The following is an 11094-nucleotide window of genomic DNA, read 5'->3' as shown; positions in this document are numbered from 1 at the left end:
GATTCAAATCTCACATCTGTACATCATATTACACTTCTACTTAAGAATGCTGAGCTTCCCTGAATATGTGCTGATTTTTGTTCTTTTCAAAATATTTGCTTTAAACTCTGGATTTGTTCTTTTTCAATTTAATTGTGATATTAAAAAACATACAGGAAGAACGGGCAGATATATTAAGTACACAACACATGAAGGTTGACATATATCACTATCTGGATAAAAATATAAACCATGTCACACTCTACAGATGCCTCACTCTTACACTTTGAAAATCACTAACTACTCCAGCCAAGGACACGGGCATTCTGAGAGTTAGGGGAGAAGATGTCTACCTTCAAGGAAACCTGAGGTCATGGTAGTCTAGGACAGAAGCAGGAGCTGAGATGGGTGGAGCACACAGAAGGCAGGAGCACGATTCAAAGCCAGGAAGTTCAGAAGCAGATTTAAGTTAACAAACTTAGAAGCTGTGGCTACATGATACCCACATGAAGTTTAAATTTCATCATGGTATTTGTTTCTAATATGAGGATAATTTCCAGATTTTAAGAGAATATACACCAGGATGATTAAGATTCTCCAGACTTGGAATTTCCACCAGAGAGACTGAGGGAAAGAGTTTTCTCAGAACCACAGACCAGTCCCTCCCTGGGGCCCTGACCCTGTCTATGAACAAATGTCTTTGAGTCTAGTGGTGAAGTCACAGTGGGCCAGGCCTGTGCTCCTGGGGCTAGAGGGCAGATGACCGGTCCTCTAGGATCAGTGATGCTGAGAACCAAGGGAGAGTCAGCATGGAGCTGTCTGTGAGCATCTCAACCAGCGGTGCAGACCCCAGGGAGCTCATAACAGAGACTCCTGGGCTCGGGACCTGAGGCTATTCCCTGGGAGTCCTTCCAGGGCTCCCCATCATTTCCTCCTCCCCAAGCTTGTCCTGCACTGAGAGGAGCAGCTGCTCTGACCCTGATTCCCTGGAGGAAGCAGCTGCTCAGCTGAGCCCACAGGGGAGGGGTGTGTTTAGGAACGTAATGTACAGTTCCCATTGAAGGCTCTGTGCACAGAAGTCACATTCAGGGTCCCCAGTCTCCACAGTGGTGAGTGTGAGTGTGAAATCCGTCCCAGATCCATGGCCACTGAGCCAGGATGGGACCCCAGGAGCCTGGGGGACCCCTATGTCAATGGGTGAGGAGAGTGTGTGGTTTGTTCTGGAAGGAGGGAGGACAGGTGTATTCATTTCTATGGATGAGATGGGATGGCCTTGCAGGAGATGGAGATGCCTCTTTCCACGACTGCAGACCAGAGGGAGGGGACGGAGTCAGCACAGCAGCCCCAGGAGGAACTGGGGAAGAGGGGAACTTAGCGTGAATACAAATATGGAAGAGTAGTTATGAAGGAAAAAAATGAACGTGCCTTATTCAGGTAGGTTTTTTTTTAACCTATATATAGTTCCATGTAAAATTTTATATAGTTTTAAGTATATGTAACCTGAACAATGACTGAAATATCCTTAAGGTGCAGCTAAACCTAAGGATGTGGGCATGATGCAATTATAACCTGGTGTGATGTTAACATTTTGCAGAGTATCTACCACTGACTGGACCCAAAGCAACCAAGCACTGGAAGAAGATCAGTCAAGTCTCTTGTTAATGTAGGTATCTAATTCTTCTTGGTCATTTCTAAAAGTTTGTGGCTTCATGAAACTATTCTGCATCTTATCACTTAATATGATAAGCATACAAAAGTAATTTCCCTCATAGCTACAGATCCTTTGGCTCTGTCTCAATGTCTATTTTATTCCACCTATGTTGATTACCTTCTCTCAAACTGAGTATTTTTGCCCTTGATAATATATGCCTCAGTGTTTTAATAAAAGTGAGGCTGTAGCATATACACTTAATGTAAATGTAAATTAATGGACATAATTTCCCTAAAAATATTAAAGATGATTTTAGACTCTGGAATGATTTTTGTCACCATAAATAATTTACTTTTGATTCTGGCAAAATGTTAGGTGTTTAGCACTTTCATCCAATCAGGGAGACATGACTTTGAGGCTGGCCCTCAGCCTGGTGATTCCTTGCTCTTCCTGGTTCATTTCCTCTCCCAGGTGTGGCCCTTCCCCCATTCTACCTGAAGACTTTGTGCTAATCAGGATCCAACCTTCTCTGTGGTCCTTGGAGACTAATTTTATTGCTGAGAAAAATGTGCCCAGTGTGGAGACTGGGGACCCTGCACGTGACTTCGGTGCACAGAACCTTCAACGGGAACTGTACATTATATTCCTAAACACACCCCTCCCCTGTGGGCTCAGCTGAGCAGCTGCTTCCTCCAGGGAATCAGGGTCAGAGCAGCTGCTCCTCTCAGTGCAGGACAAGCTGGGGGAGGAGGAAATGATGGGGAGCCCTGGAAGGAGGTGGGAATAGCCTCCCTGTACGTTCCTACACATACCCCTCCCCTGGGGGCTCAGCTGAGCAGCTGTTTCCTCCAGGGAATCAGGGTCAGAGATACTGTTGAAAGCTGTGTTTGACTTGAGGCCTCCACCTTCTCCTTTCTTTGAGGTGTTCGGTTTGTGAGCAGCTGTTACTGAGACAGCAATGTGTTTAAGGGACATTAAAGAGGGTTAATGGAGAAGGCAATGGCAACCCACTCCAGTACTCTTGCCTTGAAAATCCCATGGATGGAGGAGCCTGGTAGGCTGCAGTCCAGGGGGTTCCGAAGAGTTGGACACAACTGAATGACTTCACTTTCACTTTTCAGTTTCATGCATTGGAGAAGGAAATGGCAACCGACTCCAGTGTTCTTGCCTGGAGAATCCCAGGGATGGGGGAGCCTGGTGGGCTGCCGTCTATGGGGTCACACAGAGTCGGACACGACTGAAGCGACTTAGCAGCAACAGCAGCAGCAAAGAGGGTTAAATTAGGCTCAGGTCCCTAGGCGTCACTATTTCTTAGCTTTTCAGTACATTCTCTCTTTACCAGTATGCTGTCAATCTCTGGAAAAGAGATAGAATTAATTATTAAGAATTATCTTGAGCTTCCAGACAGTCCCCACATCTAGATTTTTTGAGAAAGATTATCACTGACATAAGGAAATTCCAGGTGGAGTAAGATGGGCACAAGTGGGGCCAGGATGGATGGAGAGAAGCAGAAGTTTGGGCTTTTGTAGGGCTGTGGAGGGACCTTGTATGGACCTGGGTTTGTGAGTTTTGAGTTTCCCTGTGGCAGTTGCACACATATGAGGCAAAATGGAAAAAATGAGAATAGACTGAGAGGTGTTGATGAACAAATATTAAAAATGGGATCAAACTCCTTCTTACCTGGAGCCCCTTTGATGTCTATGTAAGGACTCCACCTGCCAATATCAGTGCAGGAAGCATGGGTTCGATCCCTGCTAAGGGGAAGATCCTCTGGAGAAGGGAATGACAACCCACTCTAGTATTCTTATCTGGGAAATCCCTTGGACAGAGGAGCCTAGCAGGCTGTAGTTCATGACGTCACAAACAGTCAGACATGACTGATCAACTAAACCTCACAACAAATATATATATTTCTTTTTCCAAATGTGTACACTTCTTTTTAGGTTGTAGGAAATAAGCTATTCCACCACTTGACAAAGTGGGAGTTTCAGAAGATAATGACAATCTATGGAATGATCTGAAATAAAAATATGATGGGAAAGATTGTATCTACATAATTACAAGATGAAGCAAATTGACATTGATAACAAGTATTTACTGAGTGAGAGCCTGGAGAACTCCATGGACAGGGGCCGGGCAGGTTACAGTTCAAGGGGTTGCAAAGAATCAGACACGAATGAGAGACTAACACTTTCACTCATGTTTCACTTTCATTTATAAACTTAATTAGTCATACGGTACTTTGTATGTATTCATTTATTTAATTCTTATAACAGGCTTTAGCATCAGTTCAGTTAAGTTCGGTCATTCAGTTGTGTCTGACTCTTTGCGACCCCATGAATTGCAGCACGCCAGGCCTCCCTGTCTATCACCAACTCCCGGAGTTCACTCAGACTCATGTCCATCCAGTCAGTGATGCCATCCAGCCATCTCATCCTCTGTCGTCCCCTTCTCTTCCTGCCCCCAATCCCTCCCAGCATCAGAGTCTTTTCCAGTGAGTCAACTCTTTCCATGAGGTGGCCAAAGTACTGGAGTTTCAGCTTCAGCATCATTCCCTCCAAAGAAATCCCAGGGCTGATCTCCTTCAGAATGGACTGGTTGGATCTCCTTGCAGTCCAAAGGACTCTCAAGAGTCTTCTCCAACACCACAGTTCAAAAGCATCAATTCTTCGGCTCTCAGCTTTCTTCACTGTCCAACTCTCACATCCATACATGACCACTGGAAAAACCATAGCCTTGACTAGACGGACCTTTGTTGGCAAAGTAATGTCTCTGCTTTTGAATATGCTATCTAGGTTGGTCATAACTTTCCTTCCAAGGAGTAAGTGTCTTTTAATTTCATGGCTGCAATCACCATCTGCAGTGATTTTGAAGCCCCCCAAAATAAAGTCTGACACTGTTTCCACTGTTTTCCCATCTATTTCCCATGAAGTGATGGGACCAGATGCCATGATCTTAGTTTTCTGAATGTTGAGCTTTAAGCCAACTTTTTCACTCTCCACTTTCACTTTCATCAAGAGGCTTTTGAGTTCCTCTTCACTTTCTGCCATAAGGGTGGTGTCATCTGCATATCTGAGGTTATGATATTTCTCCCAGCAATCTTGATTCCAGCTTGTGCTTCTTCCAGCCCAGCGTTTCTCATGATGTACTCTGCATAGAAGTTAAATAAGCAGGGTGACAATATACAGCCTTGACGTACTCCTTTTCCTATTTGGAACCAGTCTGTTGTTCCATGTCCAGTTCTATCTGTTGCTTCCTGACCTGCATACAGATTTCTCAAAAGGCAGGTCAGGTGGTCTGGTATTCCCATCTCTTTCAGAATTTTCCATAGTTTATTGTGATCCACACAGTCAAAGGCTTTGGCATAGTCAATAAAGCAGAAATAGATGTTTTTTTTGAACACTCTTGCTTTTTCCATGATCCAGAGGATGTTGGCAATTTGATCTCTGGTTCCTCTGCCTTTTCTAAAACCAGCTTGAACATCAGGAAGTTCACGGTTCATGTATTGCTGAAGCCTGGCTTGGAGAATTTTGAGCATTACTTTACTAGCGTGTGAGATGAGTGCAATTGTGCGGTAGTTTGAGCATTCTTTGGCATTGCCTTTCTTTGGGATTGGAATGAAAACTGACCGTTTCCAGTCCTGTGGCCACTGCTGAGTTTTCCAAATTTGCTGGCATATTGAGTGCAGCACTTTCACAGCATCATCTTTCAGGATTTGGAATAGCTCAACTGGAATTCCATTACCTCCGCTAGCTTTGTTTGTAGTGATGCTTTCTAAGGCCCACTTGACTTCACATTCCAGGATGTCTGGGTCTAGGTGAGTGATCACACCATCGTGATTATCTGGGTAGTGAAGATCTTTTTTGTACAGTTCTTCTGTGTATTCTTGCTACCTCTTGTTAATATCTTCTGCTTCTGTTAGGTTTTTACCATTTCTGTCCTTTATCGAGCCCATCTTTGCATGAAATGTTCCCTTGGTATCTCTAATTTTCTTGAAGAGATCTCTAGTCTTTCCCATTCTGTTGTTTTCCTCTATTTCTTTGCATTGATCGCTGAGGAAGGCTTTCTTATCTCCTCTTGCTATTCTTTAACTATGCTTTAGCATAGTTACTCTTGTTTTCCTTCAGTAAGGATCAATAAACCAAGGAAAAGAGGCTTTCAGGTGGCACTAGTACTAAAGAAACCAATGTGGAGATGTAGGAGATGTGGGTTTGATCCCTGAGCCTACATCTTCTGCTGGAGAAGGAAATGGAACCCACTCCAGTATTCTTGCCTGGTGAAGAATGGGCAGAGGAACCTGGTGGGCTTTCAGTCCATGGGGTCGCAGAGAGTCAGACACGACTGAGCAACTAACACTTCACACTTAAAGTCAAAAGTGATTCCTATAATTTTGAAAAAGATATTTAAGACACTCGAAAAGAAAACATCAAATTAAATCACATACACTGATATCCAAACCAACTAAATTCTCAGTAAATACTTCTTTTCCTCTCCGGTTAACACAAATGGAAAGTTCAGAATAGAAAAGACACAAGGGATGAATGAAGTATTTAGTGGCCCTTCCTTATCTTACAATAAAAATACACGGCTGCATAGGTAAGTGAGAACAATGATTTTCTGCTTTAAGGAAGCATTGGCCTCACAGGAGTGAACTCATGTACTTAGTCACTTTTGGCCAGAAGCCAGGGATCCCCAAAGTCCAAATGCACTTTGAAGTACTAGCTGTCCCATCTTTCAGTGCTTCCAGAAATTTGCATATTTATCCTTCTAGAGCAAGGCCTGATCAATCAGAGAATAAGAGTCAGATATTAAAAACAAATACATGAATAAAAAATAAATGCTCTCACTAGGAATACTTATCCTAGTCAATTAGGAATACTTTCCCCCCATAGATTGGCTGTCTATTCTGGAATCCTTACAGCCTTATGTGAAGTCTGAAGCTGTTTATTAGAATGTTTAGAAATCTATTATTCCAGGTAATAGCACCAAATATTTTATTATATTATGAATATAAAGAGGAACCGCCTCTTGGCCTTTCGGCTAAGATCGAGTATAAATCAAAGAGGAAACATCTTTGGTTGTATTGTGTGTCTTTACGGGTAGGTTTCTTACTTGCCATCATCTCCATAAATCACAAATTCTATGACCTGTTTGATGAAGTTCTCAATAAGATTGTGCCTCAAATGAAACAAAAATCTACTTGGAATTCAAGGGATCATTGTCAACACACCATGAATGTGAATTTCACAGGATGCAAATATTTAACTTTTAACATTAGAAAACTTGTTTCCACTCATTCCCTCTGGATTCCTACAGACTTAGAAATATTTTAAAGACAACATATCAATTTGATGGGAGTTTTAGATACAAGGAATAAAAAGAAAATTCCCCTAGATGGAGCAAGTACTATATTTAGTCCTACACACTAATGTTAGGATGGAATATAATCAGATTCCTTTCAGTTTATTTAAGTTATATGTCTATTCTGTGTAAATGCTTATAATGCCTGTATGTGTGTCCAAGGGAGTCACAGACCCACTGTTGGACTTGAATTCATGATATATAATATGTGCCAAACATCAATATAGCAAATAGGTACATATGCATCTGCATATAGATTATATAGGACTATTTTTCATAAATCAGTAACTTGCACATGTGGCTGCATTTGAGAAATGCTCTGAGCAGATGAAGGTACCTAGAGGAGCTAGGGCAGCCCAGCCTCACCCATCTGCTCTCCTGGTTGGTTTATGTTTGGGTGTGTAATACTGTGGGAGGTCTACTGTTATCCTGTTTACAGTAATAAGTTGCAAAATCATCAGCCCAGGCTGCTGGTGGTGAAGGTATAATCTGTCCCAGATCCACTGCCACTGAAATGGGATGGGACCCCTGTGTACACACTGGTTCTGTCATAGATGAGGAACTTAGGAGCTTTCCCTGGTTTCTCTTGATACCACTGTAAATTATTTCTAACGCTTTGACTGGCCCGACAAGTGATGGAGACTCTGTCTCCTAGAGATGCAGACAGGGAAGATAGAGACTGAATCATCTGGAGGTCACACCTGGCAGATGAGATTGGAAACACAAAAACATACCTCCACAGGATTAATCAAGTTATAAGAGGACTTCCCTGAAGGGCCAGGCAGTACTGACCACACTGGACTGAACAAACCCCCAGTGTTCTCCCTCCTTTCCTGGGAGCCAGAGCAGCAGGAGACCGAGGAGCTGCCTGGGGGCCCTCATGTTCACTGTGCATTCTGACCAGGACGCGGACTCCTGCCCAGGCTGTGACCAGACTATGAGGAAGTGTCCAGGGCAGTGGGCTGTGCTCTGAAAACATGTAAATCAGCAGGGAGTGGCAGGGCTGGACGAGGCTGCAGGGTTGGCTGAGCTCAGTAACAGCTCAGGGGCTGGGAGTGCCCGGGTCTGGGTCCCACAGGCAGCACACACTTGCCTCAGAGAATTACTTCCCCCTGGGGGTCACAGGACACAGTCAGTCCATTGTCCAGTGAGTACAGGTTTCTTTTGATTTCTTCAGGATCCATGACATGCTTTCTTGGTCTCTCTCCTTCTAAGACAGGGTCTGGATCAGGTACGACACTCAAAGGAATTAAACAGGCTCCTTTTATTTGATACCAGTGGATATTATTGGAGCCACAGAGGCTTCCTCTTGCTGGATTCCCTGATATTCTTGCTGGGAGAAATTGTCATCACCACCAGTCAGAGAGGCAGTGAGGTAGAAGAGCAGTAAAATGTGTGTGTCACAATTGGTTAGTAAGCGCCCAGATTCCAAGCATCTCCATTGCTTCCTGTTATCCCAGCTGAGCACTGTGACCTCCATACTGACTGCTCTGTCCCAACATGTCCTCCAAGGCCACCAAGGCAGGGACTTAGTCCCTCCATACCTGACAATTTTCAGCTATGTTCTAACTCTGAACACCTTTATACACATCCATGCTCTGTGTGGCCTAACCTCCTTGAAGGACTGTTCATGTCTTTCTTTCCCTCTAACCCAAGCTACTGCCTTCAAGGGGGCTTCCCTGGTGGTTCAGAGGTTAAAACTTCTGCCTGCAATGTGGGAGACCTGGGTTCAATCCCTGGGTTGGGAAGATCCTTAGAGAAGGAAATGGCAACCCACTCCAGTATTCTTGCCTGGAGAATCCCATAGGTGGAGGACCTATGGTCCTCTCCCGGCCAATGATTGATTTTATGTCTCTGAATCCATTTGTTTCCAGCTCTGCGTGTTTCCCCCACCCCCACGTCCTAAGAGCTGGCAGCTCTCAGGGCAGGTACAGGGTGATGGGGCTCAAGAAGTGGGAGGAAGACAACCTTGGAGGAAGGTGAAGATGGAAGCCTTGCACATGAGACTGGAGCCACACAGTGTGGGCAGGGCATGGACACAGGCCTGACGGGAGCCCAGGATGGGATGTTGCAGCAAAAGTGGTGGGTGTCCATCCTGGGGGTGGAGCCACTGCTGGATCAGAGCAGGGTGTTGAGTTGGAAGGAGCTGAGGAAGCCATTCATATATCCAGGGACGCCAGTCCTGGTTATCTCACCAACAGTTACCAATTCTTTCTCCAGTTAGAAAGAATGTCCCTGGGGTTGGAGTTTGACCAGGATGAACTCAAAAGCCAGGATCAGTCCAAATCCAGGAAGATCAGCGCTCTCCAAAGTAGGATGAAGACCGAGGCCACATCCTCTGGAGTTGCTGTGAGCTGCAGAGAGGACAGGCAGGAGGAAATGATGGATGAAGATGAAACCACCTCTGCCATCAGTGTTACGAGACGAGGGAGTCCCCAAACCCTCCTGTTGTGGCTGCAAAGACAGAGAAGCTGTGTCTACAACACACAGCGGGAAGCCAGTCTGCTCACAGTGGTTTTTGTGTTTTCTATGTCCTTGAGGACTCGGGGATCAGTTGTTACATAGACCACTGTTAGATAAGAAAGTGTTACTTGATAGAGTTTAGTACCTTTTATTCCCTAGGAATTGTTCTCTAAAATTCCCATGAAAGCACTACTCGGTCTCTACAGATGATGAAAATCTTATAATGTAGAATATGGAAGGGATTTTGAAATGTATGTTAATACAGCATGTAGACCATTTCTGTTACCAAATTCGCCAGTATTCTATTTGTTAGATAACGCTTGAGAGACTGTGTTTGAGTGTGTGAATGTGAGGGTTGAGTGTATGTGCGTTCTCTCATCCTTTTTTCTTCTCCCATTCCTGAACAAAATAATATTCAAAGTTTCATCACAAAGATTATTTACAGATTTAATTTATGCTTCAGGTTAAGGGGTTTTAATGATTTCAATTTAAACTTTTGGAAAATTTTATGAAATTATGAACTTTCATGTCAGAACTGTGCTGAGTTAGACAATCTGAGGCCTACAATTGTTATGTTTATCCAGTTTTAAAATTTGATTTATTTTAAACAATGATTCCTTAATATTTCCTGTGATTTGATGGTTTTTGGGGTGAAATGTGTTATTTTCAACTTTCTACCCATTTATATTGATTCAAGTTCAAAGAATCAAAACTTAAAAATTTTAAGTTCAAATGATCAGAAAAGTCCAGAGCTTAGGCCTTAGGAAGGCTTCACACATTTACTCATGTACCAAGCACATGCAGGCTCCATGCACAGCAGGGCAGAAGTGGGGATTGAGCAGAAGGGGGAGGCCGCTATGGCTGTGGCCAGAGTTTCTGCCACATTTTTAGCTTGACTGTGGATTGAAATTAGATGGGAATGACAGATTCCAAAGTTATCTTTATAAGTGGGTTGTGATTAAACAGTACCTGAGGATGTCCATGAAGTCCAGTTTCAAATCTTTAGCCAACAAGGTCAGCTTCAGCAGCTCTGGAAATATGGTCTCCTGAGATTGATCCTGCTTAGAAGGTAGAGATGGGCTCTGAGGAAGCAACCATCTCAACGGGGCGGGGCCAACATCACCCTTATAGCCACAGTGCGCAGGACACACGGAGGGTTTCTGCACCACTCAGCATAGCTGCAGCTCTTCCCCAGGTCACACCTGAACCTGTTCAAGCATTGAGGGCTTCATGTTGAAAATGGGACAGTACCATTGTTAACTTTCTCAGTATTTCCTACATCTAGCCAAGGACATGTGTTTATTGTGGTGTTTGTCTGCCATCTAGTGGCAGTTTGTGACATAATACCTTGAAAGAGTTCTGTCCTTACTTGATTGCATACATTGGCAAAGCAGCAGAGTGAAGACATAGGATCTAAGACATCCCTGGTATAGTTTGTATTCACCTACGATGCACCTGAAATTGATCATATCTCCAGTACTGTCTCATTGTGTTGTTAACTGTCTTTGTCTCTGTCACAGTGTAGGGCTGAGGAAACCTTGATGATCTGAACATTCTACACTGAATTCCACTACACAAGCCTTATTGAACAATACACTAAGTAGACCTGACCAGCAAAAAATTGCTAAGACTCAGGTTGA

At 43.8% G+C, this 11094-nt stretch overlaps 1 long non-coding RNA gene across 2 annotated transcripts; it reads left to right on the top strand.

The window, feature by feature from the left end:
• The first annotated feature begins 205 nt into the window (after window positions 1-205).
• On the top strand, window positions 206-10080 carry LOC100847269 (uncharacterized). 2 transcript variants are annotated; one of them, XR_009496451.1, is made up of 4 exons: window positions 206-1413; window positions 1574-1642; window positions 8866-9073; window positions 9212-10080. It is a non-coding gene; the product is annotated as an uncharacterized lncRNA (long non-coding RNA). The 2 variants fall into 2 exon arrangements; XR_809763.4 differs by having other exon boundaries at window positions 8866-10080.
• Window positions 10081-11094: the final 1014 nt, after the last annotated feature.

Source organism: Bos taurus, chromosome 11 (genome assembly GCF_002263795.3).
Source record: "Bos taurus isolate L1 Dominette 01449 registration number 42190680 breed Hereford chromosome 11, ARS-UCD2.0, whole genome shotgun sequence".
Lineage (NCBI taxonomy): Eukaryota > Metazoa > Chordata > Mammalia > Artiodactyla > Bovidae > Bos > Bos taurus.
The sequence above is the reverse complement of the archived record's forward strand: the minus strand, read 5'-3'. Positions and strand labels throughout refer to the sequence as shown.